General features: G+C 33.4%; 1 protein-coding gene and 1 long non-coding RNA gene across 2 annotated transcripts in view; one reads left to right on the plus strand and one right to left on the minus strand.

Annotated features, from left to right (window-relative positions):
- Positions 1–25,634, minus strand: part of LOC132205750 (ephrin-A4) — a 247,326-nt gene that overhangs the window by 116,262 nt on the left and 105,430 nt on the right. The gene's annotated exons all lie outside the window — the stretch shown is intronic.
- LOC132192816 (uncharacterized) lies at positions 13,673–14,732 on the plus strand. Its single transcript, XR_009441373.1, has 3 exons — positions 13,673–14,131; positions 14,186–14,375; positions 14,424–14,732. It is a non-coding gene; the product is annotated as an uncharacterized LOC132192816 (long non-coding RNA).

Genomic DNA, 25,634 nt, shown 5'->3' on the forward strand with positions numbered 1-25,634 from the left:
AAAGCAATTTAACATTTATATTTATTATCTAGAATTTTTTTAACTACATCAGTAACTGTGTAACAAACCAGTCAAGAGAAGTTCATTAAATATATATATTTTTTTTCAATTGCCATTTGTTGACATTTTGAGTTAAAGAATATTAATTTTGAATAAAGCAGAATATTTTGCAAATTTTTATTTCCATGTTATCAAAAGTTCCTTAAGTTTTGAGTTTAAGTCAACTAATAACATATAAGCTTACTAACTTTAACGGTTTTTAGGGCCTAATGGTATTTTTAAATATAATTAAGGAAGTCTAAAAATTCATTCATGCTTTTGCGTCTCTTTGCAAGATTGGAATTTTGTGCGAATTTCTCCCTCTCTCTGCCACACCAAAATGCTAAGCATCTCTAAAAAATGTCACGACCAATTATGCACTGTTAATTCGCCGCCGCACCGAAATTATCTCTTCAAAGGCTAAAAAATTCCGCAGCAGCGTAGGTTTTCTGAAAAAACCGCTTTTCGCACAAACCAAAAGATTTATATCTTTTCTCGTCTGTTGGGCATTATTTAAGATGACACGCCGCTTTTGCGACTCCTTTTTGAACGCTGCTTAATTTATGTCCGCCACGACTATTTGCACACATAAACATAGATAATTAAAGATTATACAACAAAGTTCAAGTTCTTGAGCGACCGGCACCGCGCGTTTCAACTCTCATTCACCATTTCTTTTCGTCGTCCGCTGCCGTGTATAACGCTTATTATGTATGAGGAGGCGCAGCAGATGGCTTTGCAAAAGGTCCTCCTTAAATATAGGCCTCCTGGAGGATTCATTAAATTGGCACGGAATAAATGTTTATTAAATCTTTTTATTTTATTTCAGAATATATATATATATATTATGGATAAACTAATAAGGATTAATATTAACACTGAGATTTTTTTTTATTATTTTCAAATGTTCAATATATTCAAATTTAAAGATTAAAAATAAGACGGCAATTTACAAAATCCAATATACGTTGTGCATGTGCACGAAACCATGCAAACTTCTGATGATGATGAATATTTAAATGTTAGATAACTTCAAATATAAACTTGATAAATCATATTTTAAGCAATGAAATTTAATTTAGGAATTTATTAAATTAAAAATAAGATAAAATATAAAAAATAATATATAAATTCTATATTTTTATTACTCTTATAACTTATAATCACACTATGAATGTTGAGTAAACCAATAAGCATTTTTTTTTTAATTTAAGATTTTTATATACTGTGCTCTTTTTTATTTCAGTTAGTTGATAATAATTTGGCTTAGAACTTAGGAGACAGAGATAAATCCTGCCAAATTTAACTCTTCAACAATTTTTTTTATAACAATCACAAGTAATTTTAATTATATCCTCTTCTTCATTCCTTTTTTAATTTCGCTTCAGAAGCCCGCATTTCAGCCGGTCTTGATATTTTTCAACAATTTATTTTCGTAGCGAAATTTCCATCCAACCTTCGTTTGCCAGCGAATATGTATTTGTTTTTTTTTTCCATGTCACTCGCGAATTCCCTGGCCGCAACTACCGCGGTGGATTATAAAAGAATTATGTGTGCGCGCCGGGATTACGCCTCTTCGGATTTTATTGCCTGAATTTTTCCACCGTGGCCGCGTTTAAATAATATTTATGTATTTTAATCTTATGCTAAATCATCAATTGTTGCAGTGTTGGTTATTTTTTTGCCTAGTTGCTTTTATTACACTTGCGGCTAGAGAGATTATTTTTTTTTTCGCACAGGAATGCGCTAATAATCCGCGGATTTATTCCCGAAATATAAATTTTGCTTGTTGTGAAAAGAGCGGCCGTCGGAAATTGTTATTTTTTTCAGTATATTATTTATATTCGCGCTGTGCTTTACGACGCCACGCACCGGAGAGACATTTGCGGACATTAAAAAGCACTTGGCCGCTTCATAAAAAGTGACGTTGAAAAGTTTCGGAATAAAAGCAAGTGGCTCTCTGGCTGGCGCACCGCGCGCGAGAGAAAGAGAAAAAACATCATTTCTTTGCCAGCGCAAAACGAAAAGAATGAAGCAGACTCTGCTAATCTGTGGAGGCTAAAAAGCTAACTCGGCACCCACTCGATTGCGATCGCAACACAGGCGTCACCTAGGGAAGGCGCACAGAACTAGCTCGGATCACTAAAAAGGGCTACTTTTGATAATTTTGATTTTTATATTAAAAATTTCATTGTATTTCATTCATGGCCAAAACTGATAATTGCTCAATTTGGGCCATTAATTAAATAAAATCATTTATTAATTGTCACTGTGAATATTGAATTAAAACTAAATATAATGCACATTCAGTTTTATTGGTGCAAAAAATGTTTACTTTTCGCTTTCGGTGATTTAAAAAAATTTAAAAGCTCGTCAATTGAAACTTTAATTTCAGAGGGAAAATTATTATTATTTAAAATATTTTTATGTGCTGAAATTGCAGTTTGAATAGTAAAAGGATTATAATATATAAATCCGTCGATATTTATAATTTAATTTTTTTTAACATTATTGAATTATTCCCAATACAACAATTGAATGCATTTTTCATTGTTTGTGGACCAATAATAAATGGTACAACCTCTGATTGCCTAACAACAATAAAAAATACATTTCATTGTTGGTTCATATTTGTAATTTTTATGCTTCGATTGTAAATTTTATAATATTTGTATTTGTTAAGGATGTCATTTGAGTAAAAAATGCTAGAAATCATCAATAAATATAATTTGAAATTGTTAGTTTGCATAAATCATAAAAAAATCAGCTTTGCAGTTACATACTGAGAATCTTTTAGATGGCAAGGTAGATAATTAATTACAAATTCAATCATAAAAAAAATGTTCAATGAATTTATCTGAATAATTCTATTAAATAGTTAATTAAATATTTGGAAGCCATTTTACTTGAATTTTTACGATAAAACTTGCAAAACGCAGCCAATTAGACGTGTGTGTCCCTTAAGTCTGAGTGGACCGAGAGCCGGAGTGTTTTAAAACAAAAGCTCTCGCTTATTTTTTTTTGTCCCATTCAAGCGAAAAACGCCCGGAGAATGATAAATAAACAATTTACACGGCGCACCGGGCGAGAGCGAGGGAGACAAATTTGCATTCGCCGGTGGAAAAACAGCAAAGTGCTTTTTGCCGGGCAAGAAAATAATGGCCGGTGATAAGAGCTCGGCAGCAACAAATGAACGCCCGGCCGGCCCTGGCTGGCTGATCGAGCGAATCTTCTCTTTTCGGCGGCCGTGCATGCAAATAAAAGCTGGCAGGGGTCATTGTTGTGGCCGAGCGGGTAGAGCACGTGTGTATGCCGAAGAAAAATCATCGCTTGATGGTGTGGGTCGAGTCGGACGGACAGTCGAGAGAATAAAAAAAAAGAAAGAACGAAGAGGTTTGCAATCGTGTAAGTACATCACTTGCGAGCAAATAGAGGCAATATAGAGTTGAAACGGAAAACGGCGGAACGTGCGCTGGAATTTCGCGCCGTCGCGTGAAAATGCCAAGAGCAGGATGAGAAAACTCAAAACTATTGTTGGTTTGAAGCTATCACTTTTATGGAGATTTTCTTTGTTTGATTTGCCATTCTTGGGATCAAAATTTAATCAGAAAAATTTGCATTATTAAAAGAATGCACTGCAGATTGTGATAAAATGAAGCTTTTAACCAACAATTCTATTTTTCCGTTCAAAAAATTTTTTACTTCCAAAGTAAAGTTTTTGTATAAATTTGGCAAAATAAAATTTTGATTTTTTTTTTTATCAATTATTGATTTAATTAGGAGTTCTTCACGCATAGAGAGTTAAAAACTCTCCTCAATTTCAGCCTGCTTGCGTTGTTTTGAAAATTGTTTTGGTTTAAAACTACACGATTCTTGGATCATTTGAAGATTTAAAATCGTCATTATCTTCTGCCTTCTTTATTTAAGTTCAAAAAATCAGATAAGCACAGGGATATTTCGAGACCATTGATAAAAATTAAAAATTATTTAACTGGTTTTAAACGTTAATTTTTCGGCAAAAAAAATCTTTTTTCTTAACAAGTTTATTCATACTGAAATTGTGAGTCATGATAATTATAAATTTTCCTAAAATAATATCTTTGCATCACAACACAACGTATCTCGAGTGTTTTTGCAATATTATATAAAAGATTTCGACATTCGCAAACTTAATCGTCATAACAACAATAGAAGTCAATTTTTTCGGTTGTTCGAGGTCAATTGAAAATTTTAACTAGGTTAGTTTTGTATTGATTTGACCATAAGCTCAGTAATTGTAGTAAAGGGTTGATAATTTGGTTATTTTATTTTATTATTTTATTCATTCAAAATTTCGCAGCTACCATTTGAATTCAGATAAAAAAAATTCCAAGCAGATATAATTTTTGAGCGACATAATTTCGCTGTTTATATGCAAAAGACATCTTTGTGATGGTACGTGTTATTGAATATAGAAAAAAAAAACAATTATATTAAAAACACAGGAATTAAGATAAACAGAGGATAAAATGTCAATTAAGGTGTATAATTTTTGAATCTGCTCGCACGCGAGGACACGTTTACGAGTTTTTAAGCGGGCAAAAATTAACGAGAAGCTTAATTGGCAGGCGGAACACACTCAATTATTTGAGCCACGCAATGAATCTTCCTCGCTAACAACACACTTCCGCCCTTCAAGTGCTCCCCATCTGCTCTTCTCTCGCAGCCAGAGGTGCGAATTACTTCCTTCTCTTTTTTGCACATTTTATTTGCAACTTTTAATTATTCCGCGGAGATAAAATAAAGGAAACCTTATCTCTGAACGAAAGGAAGAAGTTTTGAAATTTAAAAGCGAATCTGAACGAGCTGCTTTTCGTTTCGCCAAAATGTGTTTAATAAATGCCGTGCAAACACGTCTTCGCGACGAGTGGGAGAGGCGGGCGTGCGAAATGCCTACTTTTTGATCGCGCTAATGGCCTAATAATATACAAGCCGCGTAACAACTCGTGTGTGTGTGTTGAAAAGCCGCTGCAGCGTTTAAAACAAAAAGAGTGAGGGGGTGTTCGAACATTCCGTACAACCGAATCAGGCAAGTTGCCTTTTTGAACAAAACAACACATCATGAGAAAATTCAACTTACCTTAGTTGATATTTGGCCGAGGAATTCAAAATATTTGATTTTAATTTTGATTAAAAAAAATATCATTATTTTAACACGCAAACTTATCAGATTTTATTTTGAAATCCAGAGGGCCGGTTTTTTCTGTAATGAAAATTTCAGAGCAGGAAGGAACACTCACCTGAAACAAAAGAAAAAAAAATACAATTAGATAGAGAAAAGGATTATTGTAATAAAATAGAGGGAAGAAATTAAAACTTTTGAGCACTAGGCAAGAAATTCAGAATAAAATATACATAATTTCCTTGAACTGTAAAATTGATCAATACAATTTTTCATTTTTTGTGTCAGTTGTCTTCAGCCATTCTACTAACATTACCAAGATCAAAACACTTTTTGAACAAAATATTCGTTGTGAGTAAGAATTTAGGATGGAATTTGAACAAATCAAAGTGATCTTTTCAATAAATGTTGTAAATTAAAGCATGTAGACAAAATAATCATTGTGTTCATAATACTTGCAAATTTCCGCCTGAATATGAAGTTGTTCTCTCTGATTTTCCGCTCAAGATTACAACTAATAATTGGCGGTGCATTCAATCAAAGCCGTTATTGTGTGCGAATAATAAATTGGGCTTATTAAGAGGTCCCTCGTCTCGCAATTGTGCACTGACGGTGAGTTATTAATGAATCGGCAGCGGCGGCACCTCATCTCTGTCTCTCTCGCACGCGGCGTATATTTTTCCGGCGCGCAGCAACAATGCGCTTATGAATCAAAATGTTATATCTGCGGGCATTTGCATCTCGTGCGAAAACAATGGCATCTCGTAATTAACATTTAATGAAGATTTCCCTCTGACAAGATGGATGAGGTGCTAAAGAATCGCGCCGCCGTTTATCGCGCTCGTTTTGTTCTATTAAAGCGGTTTATCATCGCGGGTGAGGTTTTTCGCACCAGCACCGACAGGCCCTCCTGCGAAAAATAAAAAAAATCATCGAGGGACTATAGACGCGCAGTGCTAAATACGTTTCCAATGTCATATTTTAAATAAATTATCCTCGCCCGGCTGCCGGTGCCTCTTCTAATTGAGAAATGATTCATTGGTTCATTGACTCGTGACGACACCAACCGACAGCCGCTTGGTGAATTCGCGCACCTCCCGAGCAAACACCCTTCACAGAAGGTCGCGCCATTTGATCAATAGTGACAATAATAACCAGCATGTGTGAAGTTTCGAATTTGTTAAAATGCAATGGAATGAAAAAAAATATAAGCAATAGTAAATTACTTTCAAATATTTAAATCAGAAATATTGAAGCACATAAAATGAATTCATTTTATAGTTTTCAAAAATTTACCTTGCTGTTTTATAGTTTTAAATAAATTAAATCAAAATAAATTTCATATTAATTTGAAAAAAATAAAAATCATTTTTCATTTCAACGGCAGGAAAATATGATTGTTAGGAGAGGAGCATTTAATTTAAAAGGAACTTTTTGGAACTATCAACTTCAATTTAACAATAAAAACGGTTCCTCATTGCAAAATATACACAAATTTATAGTTGAAATATCCCGGGTAAAGTCAATTTTGAGCAAATAGACTTTGTTTCGCAATTATTGGGGGATATTTACATGCTAACTTAGCATGTGAATGTCCCCCATTGTAAATCAAGGCGTTCCTCAACGGCCTAAGACTGCACCAGGAGTTTTCCGAAGGTCTTGGCGTCATCAAAAATTTCCTGTGATTTTCATTATTATTATATTAAGCAAGTAATCTGCTCTCTTCTAAAATAATGAATGTTGCAATTGCATACAAATATACTAAATTATAAATTTATTAATATTTAATTTAACTATTTTGTTTGTCAATTATTTTGTAAAAAATTTATTTTGCGCATGAAACCAAAAGTGCTAAAAAATCTCTTCACTCTTTTCGTATTGAAAGTGAATGAGCAAATCCAAGAATGGGCGCGTCCATCTAGGCTGCTAATTTAATATTCGCCCTCACACACTCCTTTTATTTCGTCTCTCTTCTCGCGCGCCTTTTGCTTTTCACAGTCCATAAATTCCGTCGGTTTGCAATCAATTTTCCGGCACCACCTTTCTATATCCTTCGTCTTTGTCTCTCTCGTCGTAAACAAACGACGGACTTTCGCATGTATATATGTATTTTTTTTCTGCCGCGGCGGCGACGCATGAAATCATGATTACATTTGTCGTGCACGCAGCAGTCCCCTCTGTGTGTTCTTACACGAGAGGGACGTGTGTAATTTTAATGCGCACTCGATGAAGACGTGCGAACGCGCGGCCGGCGTGTTTAATTTTTTGTCTTTGAGCCGCCGACGCAAATGATCCGCCGGGGTCACACGAAAAAAAATATTATTCTCGGCGCGCATTAATGAGGCGCGGGACAGACAAATGCAGGTTTTGTTTCTACAGAGACTTCTTTCTTTGATGTCCATCACGCAGCCGCACCCGAGTCGTGTTTTGTGACCAAGAAGGCCAATTTTGGCGCAGGGTCGTGTCATTTTAATTGAATTTCAGCGTGTTAATTGGAAGGTGATAATTATGCGAGCAAGACACGCCATAATTATGAAAACACCAGGACGTCCAATTATAATAATTTATGTAATAAATAACATTACAAGCACTAATTTTATTTTTTAAATTTATAAATAATTCAAAAACTAAATTTTTCTCTATGAAAGTAAAATACCGAACGCAATTTTCATAAACAGAAGCACTGAAGTTATTTATTTTGTTTACTTAATCGCAATATATGTAAGAACACTTTTTAACTTCAAATTAAAATAACAAAACAATTTAATATTTTAATTTGATTATTCTGCAAATAATCAAAGAACAGAAACAGAAAACACAGCTTCCTGACGTTTTGATCCAACCTTGCAGAAAGGTAATTAATATTTGTTATACCACTGGTTAATTATACCAGCTAAAGTGAGGTTTAAATTAAATAAATATAAAAAAAAACATTTTTTATAGTGTGAATTTGATTTTATTCTTTGAGCAGATGCAAATAATGCTCGGTAAATAAATTTTATGCGCATTCAACAATTATCTTAGAATATTAATGTTTTCTCAGACAGACGATGGAGTAATAGGAAGAATTCAAGATTAAATTTTTATAATTTTCCAAAAACTTTTGAATTACATGAAAAATAAAAATTGATTTTTAAATGTATCCAAAAGTGCGTAATAAATTTAATTAATAAAAATCAGTCTTTAATTTATTCAATTTATAATTAAGCTACATTTTTAACAAACAGAAAAATGGAAATGCAACCTGTGTTGCTTAAGTTTAAAGTTGCATAAAATTCTCGATATCAGGCTGGAACGATTTTGTCATTATATCTCCTTTTTTTCCACAGTGGTTTAATTAAACGAAAATCAATGTCCTCAATTCAAACTTCATTCTCACTTACGATAAAATATTTTTTAGTGAGAATCTTTTGCTCTACAAACAAATTTGATCTCTCATTTCATCTAACTAAGGAACTTTTTAAAGTTGAGTATTAAAGATATTACTCCTTTTTAATCAAACTTTCTTCCCACAAAGTTGGTCAATCACTCCATTTTTTTTCAGAAAAACCACCTCAGCCTTTGTAAATCCCACCCCTTTGATGCAAACTTTGATGTGATTGTTTCCGAAGTAAAATTCAAGGCGCGTGTGGCACCAAACAGAGATCAAAGGAGGACTTTGGCAGCACTTTACTCTTTCAGTGGTGCCCTGTAATTAGCTAATAACGCGTCCTAAATGGTATTTTGAGTGCTGCTGACAACAATGCGGCGGCAGCGCCCCTACTTACTTAATATATTTTTGTACACTCTCGGGCATACGCGAAGCCGTTTTACCAGATGCTTATCAGCTAAATGATTGCCGGCAGAGTCCGTCCATCGGCTACCAAAATATTATCTCTCTCGGGCGGCTCGTTATTAAGCAGCTTGAGTGACTGCAGCAGAGAGGCCTGTCAGCCGGCAAACGTGAATAAATTAATGATGCATCTCATGGGAAGAAGAGCGGCCAGATTTCATGAGATCGGCAAGCATTGCCTTATTAATTATCAATCGTAATTACTGTTAATATTTCTTACATGCGAGACGCCGAGAGATCTTACTTTCAGATACATTATGGCAGATGCGCCGTGAAACGTGTTTTTTTAATCACAATGCCCGTTATTGTTATTTTAATAGGTAAAAATTTCATCAGCTTCTGTAATGTTTCATCGAATCGAAACGGAAGTGAAAAATTGACAGTTAATTAATTCTCGAGTAAGTAGTAAGGAATTTTGAGAATATTAAAATTCAAAACTATTTTTCCGAAAAATATATTTCTGTGCAAAACTTTTATTATTTTAAAGATTTTTAATTTTATTTTTCACCCATTTGGTGTTGCAGAAGAATCAGTGCCGAATGTTTAAATCAAATAATCGAATTTAAATGTCTTTGGGAGCAAATAATTTTTTGAGAAATTAGAAAATGTTCAATAAATTTAAAGAAAAAGATTTTATAGAAATTCATAATAACCTCAAACTCTAAATTTTGACAGCATTCTTGAAGATATCTTGGATTAACAAATAATATATAATGAATTTTAGGTTTCTGATTAAATTCAATTATTTGACAGTTGCTGTTTTGCTGTCTATAAAATATAATTATTAAAAAAAATTTCAAAAAAATTATCCAGATAATTTTTTTTATCTATTCTACGAATTTTTCAATATAAATAAAAAAAATCGTATTATAATTTATTGAACATATTTCCTTTGTACTGCTTTTGCGTGTTCAAAACCAGTAAATTTTCTGCCAAGCTCTCTCCTTATCTTCGAATGGAAAACAATATTCGCCATGCTTTTTATATGATACGCGACCCTTGCGATTATAAATTCAAAACATTCATGGGGTGACACCGCTTTTCCGAGTGCCCAATAAATCGCGCGTTTTCTGATAAAGTGCACAATCGACACCACACTCCCGGCGAGCGACAGACACACAATCGCTCAGATGCGTCATTTTTTATACAAAAAACTTGACACGCTCTCCGCATTTTTATTGGAATCCTTTAAATAATCCGCACTCACCCGGTAATACGTAACGGCCTTCGCAGAGATTCCAGTGTGACATTCCTGCGCTATCAACTCTTGGCGATCGTAAATCACGCAGAAAGATTACATGGTGTGTCGAAAAAAAATGGGAAATTTATCCCCTTTTTTGAAATGTCAAGTGCAGTTCTGTTTTCTGTTCGAAAAATCGTTTTTAATAAAAATGATAATGTAGGTTATAAATTTTTGAAAACAAAAATTCAACAATGTTATTAGGTATTGCAATTTTTTAATTAGATTTTTCAAATATTTTAGAATTAGAATTCATGTTCAAAACAATTTGTAAGCTTTTTTTTATTATTCAATTTCAGAATTCCACCATAACAAGGAGCTTATGGTATCTACACTGAGAATTTTTTTCTTTTCCATAGAAATTAATTTGGCAGTTTTTTTTAGCAGCAGACCATCTTTAAATTGTTTTTAAAAACGGTTATAAATTCTGAAATAATATTTTGGTTTTCTTTTTAAATTCAATCAATTTATTTCACTGATTAAATTATAAGATTTTGCTTTTGGTTGATAATTGACATTTTATTGCGTTCAGTGATTGCTTTTTTTAATCCAGACTTTACCAACAACTACCTGATTTTTAGATGATTTAAAAATACTTTTTTAGAAATTTGTAATTTATATCTGCCCAAATTTGGCATTCCATTGTCGCAAAACTCTTTCTCGTCGTCGTCAAACAGAGATTAAATGTATAAAACGCATTTACATATTATAAGTACACACAATAACGCTACTTGCTCTTGCGATCGGCCATAAATTTCCCGGTTGATATTCAAACGAGCGAGTGACATTTGCGCCGAGACGAGCAGGCTAATTTTTAAGAAAGCAATCACGTCCTTTCTTTCTTTGCCTTTTGGCAGCGCTCGCTCGGCAACAAAGGAGCGCGACTTATCCATCATCATCACCAGACGTATTATTGTTGTTGCGCTCGTTACACTGCTGCTTTTTGATGCGTGGGACGACACGAGACGGCTCTCTGTAAAGTCTGTAAGCTGGCGGAGGACGAAAAATTCTTCTTTCATTCTTTCCACTTCTCATCGAACAGCCGTCGCGGCAGATTAGAATCTCGCAGTCTCTCGATTTCGAGAGGGAATTTCGCGCCCTTGGACGGGGATTACACACAAGAGCAGTGCGCGGTGTCCTGACGGTGTCAGCTGCGCTCAAATATTTTTGCGACTTATGTAACAAAAAGCGAAAAAAAGAGCAGACAGTTTTCATGGTTATTGAAAAAACGTATTGTTGCTGGTTCAAATTTAACACCGCGCTAGAAAGGACATTTTGTCCCTTAAATTGCCGTATGGAAAATTTAAATAATGTTATATTTTATTTTTTAGATTTATAATTTTTTTTAGATTCATTGAATTTTTCATTCAAACAAAATTAGCGCGCTAGAACCTCAAGTTAAAGTGCTCATAAATGAAAAAAGCATTTCACTGTTTAAAACAACCGTCGTTTAGGGCCGGACAGTTCATAAGAGAATAGTAATTATTTTAACAAATTGATAAAAAAAAAATGTCATGAGCCACGGGGCAGTGCGGTAGAAATAATTGTAAAAATAAGGTGCTCATTTATCAGTTATGATATTTGAATTCTTGGACACTTCTCGGCTGGTTTTGCTTCATGTTAAATTCTAAAACAATATCCTTCACTTTACAACATGTTTCGCTCTGACTGAAGGCATAATTATGTTGACAAATATTCGTAGATGAACTAATTTTTGAAGTTAAACCTTAATTTTAACATATTTTTGAAAGAAAAGAACATTTTGTTTATTTATATAAAAAAAGCAATTTTTTTCTTAAGTTAATTCAGCACGAATTATTATTTACAAATTGCTGAGTTAAAAATTATTCATGGAACTTGATATTTTAAGAAGAAATGCATCTATCTTGATGATAATTACTAAAAAAACAATAGTAAAATTATAGTGATTTGTAATGCATGTTTTAAAGATACATATATTCTTATTATAAGAAACGTAAAAATATGTGATTTGAATTTTGTACCAAAGGAAATTATTTAATTTTTTAATTTAAATAAACTTTCATGAACCAAACTGAACCAAACTATTTTTAAGAAAAAAATAAACAACTCAAAGCAGAATTCCTATTCAACCAATGATTTCTTCTATAAAAATTAATTTCACTTATTTCGTTGCTGATTTTAACTTTTGGCAATGATCACCTTTTCTCTCCAATCATGCAGATCTCGTTGGTTGTGTAAAAAGTAAGACGTTCAAGATTTTAAGTTGACAAGCAATTACACCAGAACTTCGTCTTGATTTTGCCGTATTCTTTATTCCTAACAGGCCGCACGTCCTCAGTCTGCTTATCCAATTAAATCCGCGATATACTTTTCCGCAGCGCGTTCTCTCGAGGCCACGACTTTTCTCGAAAGGCTCGCCGGACCGCAATATATAATTGCCTGGCGAGTGCTGCAGAATGGCAATTAAAGAAGAGCGAAATTTATTTTTTGCCCTGGATGTATCGCACTGCGCCCGAGCAAATTGATATACACAATTTAGCCTGCAGTCTCGTGAATATTCCAGATAAAGTTCGGCAGCAAGTTGGAAATTTTAATGAAGGCTCGCGCGATGTAATCGGAACGTGGAGAAGAAGAAGCTGCTGGCCGTGTGATCTCATTATTTGATCTCTGCCTGCTCTCGGACTCACTGTTAATTAAATTGTTTGCCCGGCTGATTTTTGCATCCAATTTATTCAAACTAGCTGGCCTTTTATTCGTTTCTCTCTTTCTCATGAGCAAACATGGTCACACACTGCAGGATAAAATCGCCGCCGCCGCTTGTTTCTCTTGCCCTTCAACCAATTTGTGCCGACGCGACCGGGATACATCTTTCTTTCTCGCTCGAGCTTTTTTCCCCCGGTCGTGCGATTGCACTCGCTGATCAATTAAAATGGAAGCTGCTGCTGGAAAAAGTAATTACGTGGCCAACCTGCACAGAACGCGAGGACGAGTTAATTTTCTTTTTGCTGCAACGCCGGCCGACCGGTGAAGAGAGCACGATTTTTCCGGAGAGCACCAACGCATTTGGAATATTCGCGTAATTTGCTTTTTTTAGTGATGACTCGAATAGCATGCCTTCGAAACTGTGAAGTGTTATAATTGATGGTAATTCAGAAATCAATTACAATAGAACTTCAATTCATTCAATCAATTTTTGTTTTGAAATAATTAGATTTAGACTGTTTGCATCAAAATGAAATTCAACTACAATAAATTTCAAGAAAAGGTTAATTTAGAAAGAAAAAAATGATTAAAATTTCAGAAAAAGTTAAGGAAAAAACAGTTCTAAAACAAAAGCGATTGTAAAATAAAATTTAAAACTAGTTATACTATTACTTTCAAAACATTCAGTTAAATGAAAGACTTCATATCAAAATTGCTTAAATTGAAGTAAAATGAATTTAAAAAAGGATATAGTTATTAACCTTCCAAATTTTTTAGGAAAATGTTTGCAAAAATAATATCTAGAATAGTGATGAGTAAAAAAATGTCCAAAAGATCTTTATAGCATGGCAAGAATTGATTGAACGACAGCAAAACTTCCTGTTTTTTAACATTCAATTTTAAATTGACAATCGACATAATACAATTCAACATTTTTACCCTATATTGCGGTCTAAGTGCAACTGCCTACAAATAAATTCATCGCATACCGCGTCCGCTCTTGTGTATTGCCACAAAAGATTAGCAAGAATGCGTCATTCTGCCTTTTTCCTCACAGGCGCATGTAAGCTTGGTCATTTGACTTTGAACATTTAGATGAAAACTTTCAAGTTTGCAGAAAGAAGCAAATGCAAAGCTTGGTGAAAGAAATCAAGTCTGATTGATTTGATGAAAGGTCAGTATTTTCTTTTTAAGAGAATTTAAAAGTTTTTCTACTCTGTGATTACAGGGAATCAAAAGCAAAAGGCTAAAATCTGATTGAAGGAATATAAGGACTCGCTGAAAATGCTCTTTGACGCCGAGATTACTTTGATCCTGATGGTGGTCATGATATTATTATTTATTTTCATATTCATCCCAACATGTTGTTGCTTATTTGTGAAAATCTTTAAAATTACGCGGAAACCAAGAGCATCTCCGTAAGTTTAATAAAAAAAAATTCAAAAATTTAAATTTTTTACCTACAGGTATAGATATGAAGCCCCAGGCTCTGTTCTTTCCTCGAGTACAGCTTCCGCTCCAATCGAAGAAGTACCAAACGTATATTATCAACCTTGGTATGGCGAAGCTTCCATCAATGTACCTCTGCAATGTAAACCACCTCCGAGCTACGACGAGGCCTGCAAAGGCCTGTATATTCCCTGCAGATAAAGTGGAGCACAATACTGAAGACGAGAATGTGTTTGACAATAAAACTTGAAAGCTAAAGATCAACTTTCCTCCATGTATGTGTATCTTTTGTGTTTACAACTCAAGTTTTATAAACATTAATAAAAAAGCCATAGTTTAAGGAAAAAACTAAAAAAATTCTAATTTTCTTTTATATTTGCTCTGCTTTGTTCCCTCATTATCAAGAGGAAAGGAAAATGATTAATTCAAAACCAACTTAAGTAGTTTCGTTTGGTTCAAAGAAAGTTATAGTTAAAAAAATAATACAAATAAACATTTTAAGGAAAGTTAAAATCTCATGTAAGAATAACTAAATTATAATAATAATAATAATAATAATAATAATAATTTACTCTAATAATTTTTAATTATATAAAATTTTCATATTAATCTTAAAGCAGCTTTGCATTGTTGATTTTTCGCAAATGTTTCTCCTTAATTGAACTTGCGTTATTTATTTATAGAGAAAAAAAATTAGTTCTTGCAAAGGGATATAATTAATAATACCTCTTGTATTTTACTTTACCTTCGTCTTGATCTCACATTTTTAAATTCCATCTTATTTGATTGATTACTTTTATGGGTCACGGTTGAGTCCATTTCTCAGTAGATTTGCTGATAAAACGACGACGAGTGTCACATTTATTGGAGGCAGCTTTGTTGACAGCCGAGAAAAATGAGACGGAAAAGAGCACAATAGACTCGGCCAGTTGAAATCAATAAAGCTGCTCCGCGGTGCAGTATTAATCATGTGTATAAACTCAATTTTTTCCACATACACATGTTCCGCTCCACTCACAAAGAGCGGCTCCACATTTTCCGAGATTTTATCTCTCTCTCCGTTCGGTCTGTCGTCGGGCGATATTATTTATATAAAAAAGCTTCATATTCCGTGGATGTGTCACAACAAACGCGGGGTGTTGCTCGATGAATATACATATAAAAATATAAATATCAGATCGAGGAGGAAACCGCGGCGGCCGGCCATTGTTGTTTGGTAAAATTTATTCCTCCGTCGTGTCTCTCTCCGCGTAGAGCCTTCTGAAAGCATTAAGTGATGAGGTGCATTGTTTTTACATTTTTTATTTATGACTGCATGGAAATCGTCCGATGTCAACTTATAACTCTCTCGACGGGCAGGGCGGGCGAACATTCCTCGTTTCGCCCGGTCCCGTGTGGATAATTTACCTGCGCTGCTCTCCGCAGCAGCAAAAAACGCACCATAAACATGCCAGCCGTTTTTAAATTTAATTTTTCGGGTATAATAATTTTTGAAACAAAGAACGAACCTTTATTGCCATTTTATTAATAAAATTTTCATTTTTTTTTGCCTGTGAATTTTTTCTGATGAAAAATTGGTTGAAAAGTTCGCCATTGAGAAATAAAATTCGAGATTCTTATATTAGATAAAATATCCTAGAATTTAATGAATTTGCTTTAAAAAAACTAATTTTAAATTAAGATAGATTATTAAAAAGTCATGGAGCTTTTGGACATAAATGACGAGTGAGGATGGTAACATTAGTGATTCACAGCAGGTTTACATGGAAAAAATACAAAATATGGAGAGAGTCCTTCGTATATTGAAATTTCTGTAAATTACGCCTCCAAGATAATCAAAATTACACCATTTTATTACATAACAGAAAGCCCTTGCAAGGAAATCTGAAATATTTAAATTGAATTTTTATTCTACTAAAATTTTCTATTTATTCACAGTAATTAATTAATTAATTAATTTATTTATTTAATTATTTATTTATTCATTTATTCTCCATTCAAACGCATTTAAAAAAATCCAGTAATCCTATTTTTAATCTTGGTAAAACAAACAAGATTTCAAAGGATAAAGAACTGTATTATTTCTTTCATACACAAATCTAATTTTCCATTGATATTATTTGCACACTCGCCGGGCTCGTTTCGTGAAATCGCCTCAGTTCACAAATTGGATTATGATTATGGCATTCGTAGCGCCGGTCGGGAAATTTTCATTTCATTAGGCATGCGGAACATTTATTGATCTCCGTAAAATCTCATGAGCCGCCGTGCCAGCATTTTTCTAATATAAAGCTCGATTTAATGCATAAATTTATTGGACGCATCTTCATAATATAAAAATGCAGTTTGTTTTAGCCGAGGAGGAAGAAATTACTGCTCTCAAATCCGTTTGCCGTTTCATTACGTAGATTGCAGTTCTTGCAGATTTTTATTGCCTACTCTTTTTTTTAATAAACTTGATGACTAGATGCATTTTCTCTGAAGCGCAGAAATTGAGATTTTCTTTTTCAAATGAAAAATGAGAAACGCAATTATTGGCAGAAAATCTCACCTTTCTGTCTAAAATTCCAATCAAATTTGAGCAAAGTCATAAGAGAATTATATTGTTATTTAACCCACTGTGAGAGACAAAATTTATAAGTTAATTATAAATATTTATTGGAAAAATCCATAAAAATTAAAATCTTCAGACCTAATTTCAACTGTTTTATAACTCTTTAAACAATTAAGTCAAACTAAATATTCTTTAAAAGGTTGAAAATTGTGATAGATTTTCATAAAAATTTATTATAAAATATCACTTGAAGAAAAGATGAGATTCCAGTTTAAAAATTACTAAAGAAAAAAACAACTTTTCTTTCATCACCACCTCTTTATTTTATTTTTTTAATTGGTTCGGAGATTCAAACAATAAAAGATCACCCTTCTTGGACGTAATCCTCTTTGAGATTTGCAATAAAGAGCCAAAGTGGCACCTTAATGGACGCGACCACTTTTATAAAAGCACCGGACGGAAATTAAAAAGCGAAATGGGCGGCACATGAAGTGCATTTAAACGCAATTGCAGCTCAGACGGAGGCTCTTTCTTTACGATAAAATTTATTTTAAAATAATAATAATCTCACGCTGCGAATCGCCTCTCTCGTTGCGTGCACATGCCACGCTTGAAACAATTGCTCGGCGCATAATTTATTAATGCTGCGAGTTGAATCAATAGAGCGGCGGCGAATAAAATTTAATGTGAGAGGAGGAATCTCCGCGGCTGGTTGTGCCGGTCATCGCGCATTACGTCGCCTTGGGAATTTTTACCTGACGCTTGATTTACAATAATTGCCGCTGATTAATGACATGGCGAGGACGACAATGAGAGAGAGAAGACATTGCGAAACGCTCTTTGTTTGACACGCTTGTCGCCGCACACGCAGAATATCAGAAAATTCCCAACCGCATCGGACACTTTGATCATAACATGATCTCCTGTAAAAATGCAATAGGATGAAAGCAAGAATTTATATGAAAATTAGTACCTCTCGTTTCAGTTCCGTTAAAAAATGGAATTTTTCCTCTGAACAACACAGAAAATAATTTAGTATCGATTTTAAACCTGGTAAAGGTGTTATATTCAGGTCAATGAACCTACATCGCTTTGTAGTAACGTAATCAAATCTTTATCTAGCGCAGAGTTCGCGAATTTTAAGAATTTGGTATTTTGTTTTGCAGGTTGCATAATTTAATTAATTAATTAATTATTTCCTATCCCTTGATATTTTGATCAGATTAATTTATAAATATCTGATGAGGGATGAGAACATTAAGGACTAGAAGAAATAACAACAGAAGAAAAATAAAATCAAAACAAAATATTTAATTCTATTTATTATAAAACCATATTTATAATTTTGATTTTTACTTATTAAGAACCATATACACATTATTTTTAATTTATTTTTTATTTATAAACTGTGATTAATTATTAAATAATCTTACAGGGTTTGATTTTACCATTGTTTGAATTTTCAAATAAATAAAAAGCTCTTAAAAAATATATAAATTACAACAAGCTAGATTATACACTTAAATAGAATTACTTTTAATTCCTGAGTGGCACTCTGACTCTACCCTACAGTTCAGTGTTGATCCTTCCAATATTTGAACATGAATCATATCATCTTTATTCGATTTTATAATATTAATGAAAAAACTACAGCATATCTTAGTCCATTTAAAATTCCAAAAGATATTCAGATTCATTTATGAATACTTTCTCTCTATTTATACGTATACTTAATACAACATAAGTATGCAATTTTACCTTCTAAAATATTATGAATCGATTTGTAACGTTCGCTCAGAGAATGACATCGACGACAAAACTGGTCTCGCGATCAACTTTTCAAACCGCGGCCTATTATTATTACGTAAGTCACACGATAAAAGATCAAAAGTATCACACATTTCATCTCGTTGTCGGCGACGCTTTAAGTCTCTTGCGGTTTGCGTGCATTGGCAGTGCATTATTTTCTTAGGATTAACAAAGTCGCGTGGGGGCGGAGGGCATTTGCATGCATTAAGCGGCGGAATGCGTCAAGTTTATGGGTCGCTTTACAGTTTGCTGCATTTCAAATGCGATTATATTTAGGCCACGGCGACTTTTTCGATTTGTTTGTCGTATAATGTCCTTTTGACGTAATGCGCCTATTGCGTTGGTCTGCGTGAAAGTGATTTACTGGCGTAATTATATTCTGGGTGTGAGGCACATAAATAAATTGATATAAATTGTAGGGTATATGAATATCTAGTATATATTCCAGACTAAGTTTTTGGGTTGGCTCTACTGCATATGCACTGCCTACCGGAATTTACCGGTTTATTTGGGTGGTTTTTTTTTATCACTACGGCTGTTAGTGGGCGTTTTTCCTACAACTGCTTCCTTAAAATTTTATTATAGAGTTATGGGGTTTTCTTTATTCTGTATTGGTACTTTTTTTGTGTTTTTCTTGAGTTAATCTGAACTTGTAAAATTAAGTGTGAATAAAAATCTTTTTTGCTACATTTTGAGCATAATTATATTTGAAAGTATAAAAATTGCAAAAAACTTTTAGATTTAATTTGAAAAATCATATATTATTAAGTCCAAAGTCTATATGTCAGATTTATTAGTAATAATAATGATTGCGCAGTTAGTAAATCCCATTGCGCAGTTATAAGTATATGATTTTTTTTTAATAAAATGCTTGCTTAATTTTTTTCAAAACTTCAAATGTGCGCCTGCTCCGGACGCGCTTTCTTCCGCTCACCAGTTTATGAATTCATCATTCAGATTAGTAACCATTTAGAGGAGTGGAATGAATGACTGCATTGATGGATAAGACTGAAGAGTGAAACACTACTGAATTGCAGGCAAGAATTTAAATTTTCTAAATACTCTTTCATTCAATACTTTTTTAAATTATAGAAATAAAAGGAAATTTGATTTTTCGAGAAAAACAAGCTTCGTAAGGACAAACGAGATGCCTGCTACAGAAGCATTCAACATAATAAATGTGACCTTTTACATCATTCCAATAATGGTGGTCACTTTGTTTGTTGGATTACATGTTTGCAGACGTCAAAAAGTGGTCAGAGACGATAACAAGTGAGTCCTTGATAAATTTAATATTTAATGGCACCGTTTTAATTTTATATTTAATTTTTAGGGAAGAAGCTGGGACGTCAAACTCAAGCTTTTCGTCTTTGTTAAATGACACAAAATCCTTCAGTGAGAGGAATGAAAAATATTACAGCTTGCTTCCAGTTGTTCATCAAGTATCAAAAAATAATCAACAGCAAGAATTTCTTGATGGAACATGGTAACAATTAACAATAAAAGAAATCAATTTGATTTAAAAAAAAAATATGTAAAAAAGTGACATTTTATTCAACAAATAAACAAATTTTGGCTAACGGGTATTTCGTTTGAAAAATTGCTTTGACGTCATGTAGGGGATAATGATAAGCAGGCTTTTTGGATAAGGGGGAAAACCCTGCGTCTTTCAATACTTTTTTTGCCAATGATGTATCCGGTTAAAGAGATAAGGAGTGTATGGAGTGTATCAATGTGTCCATTTCTTGTATAAATCTCAATGAGGGCTGTTTGATCCGAGATTTGAACAGAATGTTAAGATTAATTTAAGTACATTGCTAATAAATCATGTTTTTTTTCTATGGCTTTAAAAAATCAGATTTTTGTAACAACAATTAAATTTATATAGAAATACTAAAATTTTATCATGATAATTATTTTTCTGTAATTGTTGATTATAAAAAAAAAAAATGAAAAAAATTACCGCAGATTTATTTGCGTATAATTTTCAAAATTGATTCCAAATATCAGTGTTAATAAGCCTTTTTAATTAAAAATTACATGAGAAAAATATAATTATTTCGAATGACGAACAAAATTAAGCATAAATTATAGCTCTGCATTACAATCAAAGCCCAATCCAGTGTTGGTATTTCTACTACTTTTTAGGAGTCGCGGCGTGATTTATGCCCCAAAGGATGGTTACTTTAAAATTTATTGATAAATCCCGCGTGTTCTGGCGAAAAGTCGAGTGTGCACGTTGCGAGAAACCCTTCTCGAGAGAGTATATATGGAAGCAGCAATAAATAATAAGCGGCCATAAATCTGCTCTCCAAAGTCTCTTCTCATTTACTTCTCCACTCTCCTCTCCGTACATATTTATTTATTGCAATGCGCGGGAATTATTTATCGACTGGCGCAAAACAAAGGAGCGCATCAAAGTGACCCTCGGTGACCCAGACCGCGGCGACAACCCTTTTGCCTGAGAGACATCTTCCCTTTTTCATCCGGCCCAAGGCCGATCGCTTTTGTGCTCCTTTTTTTATTTATTTTTATTTACGGTCGTGTGTAGATGGAGCATTTTTATTGATTGTATCTTTTCTCCTCTCACTACTTAATCCAGCCAGCGACTCCCATATTGCCAATATTTTTTCTCCTTATTGCCGAGCGAACAAAAAATAATAATATCGAGAAGCCGACAGCTTTTACATTTTCCAGCTGCTTATCGCGCACCGCCTTTCTTTCTTTCCTTATGCAAATATTATTTGCCGGCGACGACGAGAGTGCTATGCATGTGTAAAGTACAAAAGAGAAGAGGATAAGCAGTTTATGGATATGGAGAACGACATTCTTTTCGGAGGCTCTCAAGATCGTTCGGCAAAATGCGTGTTTCTTAATAATACACTCTCGCCAGACATTGTCAATTTGGCGTCAAAATGTGAATCAAAAGAGATCAACTCCTATGGTTTAAAAATAAAATAAAATACAAAATTTTGCAAAGTACTCACAGCAGACGAAGATGAAAAAGAGTAGTTGAAGTTGCAAAATGGTACTCACCTAGAACAAAAGAAAAATTATGACAAATATAAACAGCAATAATTGTTTTGGTGAAGAAAAGGGTGACTGTAAAATGGTAAATATAAAATATTTTCAAGAGCTAAATTTTAAATCATATTTTAAGAATAAAAAATCTGTGTCATTTATTTTTTTTAGTATTAAAATTATTTTGAAGAAAATGAGAACATCTTCAAATAATTTCTTACGCTTTGATTAATTTTCCAATATTTTTCAAAATTTTTGAATTTCATAAAAAGCAGTAAGCAAAATTAGAATTTAGAATCTTTCCAAAATTTCAGTTGTCCAGGTTGCATTTCGGTAATACTTTGACATAACTGAGACCAATTTATTACATTATTTATTATTTTGCACAAAATAGGAAACCTTAGGTTTCATCTTTTTAAATGGAAAAAGAAAATTAAAGTTATTTTTTTTTTATAAATTTATCTTGTTTATTTTTATAAATCTATAATTTTTTTATTTTTAATAAATAAATTATCTTGAATTTTTTATATAATTATCATAATTATTAGATTTTAAAATCCTTATCTAAATTATTGAATTTAAAAAGCTTGAATACAATTTTTTAAAGTAATTAAAGTAGTTAATTAACAATAAATTAACTTCTTCGCATTCAAGTTACAATGATTCCAGGAACCATTCATTCAACAATGTATCGATAGTAGGCCGCTCCGATTAGGACAATTATATTCAATGTACAATTTAAAAAATTTTGATAAGCAAAAGGCTAATTTAATTTTTATTTACATTGAGATGTTTTAAAATAGCATACACAATTTAATGTTCAAGATAAAAGCTATCTCATTCATATTTTTTTCTTTGATGACCATGAAAAAGCTGCCAATTAAAACATGGCCCCGACTAATCGGCTTAGGACGCGCCGACGTGTCCGGGCCAATTACAATTGTTTTGCGCAGGCAGAGGTGGCGAAAAGTGGCGATCAAATTGAGGACGACGAATTTCGCCGGTCGCTGCTGCTTTTTGTCTGATTGTCAAGTGGATGGCATTTGCACGCGGGCGGCCACTTTGATCTGTTTCTTTTATTCTCGTCGTCATACACACGGACATTATCCACCTCGTCGTTTTTTTCCCATATAGTCAGAGCATCGCACCCACTGAAAGGCCAAAGATGAAAGCGACACATCTCGCGCGCGCAAAAAGAGAAGAATGAGTGCGAGAGAGAGAGCAAAACCTTTCTTTGTTCCACGCACGCCTCCCTAGCTTTCCATCTTTACTTTACCAGCAAAGGACCGAAATGAGTCGACACCCCACCTGCCGTCATTATTGCATCGTCATTATGCAATCCCCTAACAAAAAAGTGCAAGTGTTGATGTTTGAAGAAGAAGCAGAAATGAACCCCTCAATTTCTGTAATCACGGAATGAGAAAATTCTGAATTGTTTTGCCACAAAAGGTAAAATTAAAGTAAGAAATCATTGATGAGAATACAATAATTATTATGGATAGAATTGTTAAATTTAATTTAGTTAGGCTGATGGGAAAAGTCATTTTGAAATTCTATAATTCTGGACTAGAGACTTTTTATTTTCTTTTGCAGAATTTTAATTCCGTTGCTTTTTAAGAACAGTTTTAGTGAAAATTGAATTAAAAATTGCAATTAAATCCTTTCCTTTATAAGATAAAAATAAAAATTACTTATGCACCTTTGAAAAAACAATTTTAATTTTCCTTTTTTATGCTCAATTCTTTGAAAATGAAATTAAAACTTTGCTTATTATTTATTCATGCTATTCCCCGTCGTTGTTCGCTTTGATCTCAAAATGAATGGTCGTCTCTTTTTTAATTGAATTTTATTGTCCGAATATATATTTAGGTTTCCCATTTAATCATAAAACTTCTTCATCAAACCATTTCACGGACGTGTTAATTAAAACCAGCCTCACAAACAAACCGCAGAAGAATGTGCGCCTTTTATTATTCCTTCTCGGCTCGAAATCGCGGCAGGGGGTCGCGCGCGAGAGAGAGACGAGGAAAATTTAATAGAGCTCCTAATAACGCCACTCTGCTCGGAGGCTTTGAGAAATTTTCACGGGCGGAATGAATAAATCACCGTCTGCGTGTGTGTCTGGTTGTGAGGTGTATTGTACGAATGCGAAAATATAGTTCTGGCAGAGTGGAAAAAGCGCGTGGACGTGTCGTCGGCGATAAATTAAAAAATTTTGAATCCAGAGAGACTCGAGCGGGTGGGAAGGAAATTATGCAAACTGCCGTTTTTGTGAATCTATAAATATGTAATTGATGCCAGGAACAAAGAATAGGCGGCGATCTATTGAATTTTAACCGCATAATTGACAATCGTGGCGGGTGGCTCTGCATTAAATTACTGAATGTGTGGTTGGAATAATTTATTTTATTGGATATAATGTGTTGAAAAATTGATTGAAGTTTTGAAAAATTTCAATCAAATCAGTAAAAAATTCTGAATTAGATCCTTCTTCTTCTACTTTTGAATTATAATAATATCTCATAATGAATGAACAATAAAGTAAAAAGAGATCATTTCTTATGGAAATATATAGAAAGATTTTAAGCAACAATAATTAGTTATATTCTGTGCTATATGTATCCAACCATTCTTCCAAGAGAAATATATATATTATTTTTAGGTAATTTAATCATTTTGTGCAGTTGAATGCAACGTGCTCAATAAAAACATCTATAAAAAAAGATTGCTTTATATTTTTATAAAAAAAACTAATGATATTAAATTTAATAATTAAAAAAGAATCAATTATAATAAAATCGTGTAAAAATAATATTTAAAAATATAGTGTAACATAATTTAAATTTTTACCAACACTACAGACCAGAGAAATAGCCACTTATACTTTTCCTCTCTGGATCTGCTCGCTTTATCTCCGAAGTCCGAAATGAAGCAATTATCGAATTAAACGCTCGTTATCACACGTGCAGCGAGGCCGTTTTCTCCTTCCCTTTTGCTGCAGCGTTTTGTCATTCGGCCGCCGCCGCTTTTGGAATTAGTGCCGGCTCGGAAGGTGCGAGAGGAACTTTTTTTTTGATTTTTTGTTTTCCGCGTCTCTTGAGTGAAAAGCGTGAATCAGACGCGATTTTGGCCCATCGCGGACGCCCGCGGCTTGTCTTGCGCGGATTGCCATTTCGCACGCATTTTGGCGCCTTCGTCACGCTCTTCGCCCGTTTATTATTCAGCCGACGTCGGGGTGATGAACGAGACGATTAGGAAACAAACGCCACACTTGCTCCGGCCGGACCTGCAAACTACTCTTTTGTCTTCATTCCGAGGGATTGCCTGTTGGAATCAACCATAAACGCCGTCCAATCCAAGGCCGTGAAATTTCAGATAAAAAAAGCTAAATTCAGATGTGTGTCTGACACTCGGAGACTTGCTAATAAAACCGCAATCGGCCATTTTGCAACGAATTTCCAAACCACATGAATATTTAAATAATTTTTTTAAACGCAGTTCTTTTAAAAGAGATAATTAATCCAGCAAAATGATATTTGCCTTGGAATTTAAACTATGGAATTTACAATTAAAATATATAAATTTTCTCTAGATATCCAGAATTATGTTGCGGAAGTTTCTTTTCAATGATATATATACCATCTGTCAATTGCTGCCCTCATACATTATTCATACGTACATTAAGAAATTATCAAAAATTGAGATTTTATATTTTTTATTGTTCAAGAGATGAAAACAACACTCAAGACCTAAATTTGTTTTCAAAAAAGTATATTAAAATAAAAAAATTGAAACAAAATTATAAATTAATTTTATTTTTTAATTTAAATTTTAAATTAAATCG

The sequence above is a fragment of the Neocloeon triangulifer genome, unplaced genomic scaffold (assembly GCF_031216515.1).
Source record: "Neocloeon triangulifer isolate White Clay Creek 2 clone unplaced genomic scaffold, ASM3121651v1 ptg000003l, whole genome shotgun sequence".
NCBI classification, from domain to species: Eukaryota; Metazoa; Arthropoda; class Insecta; order Ephemeroptera; family Baetidae; genus Neocloeon; species Neocloeon triangulifer.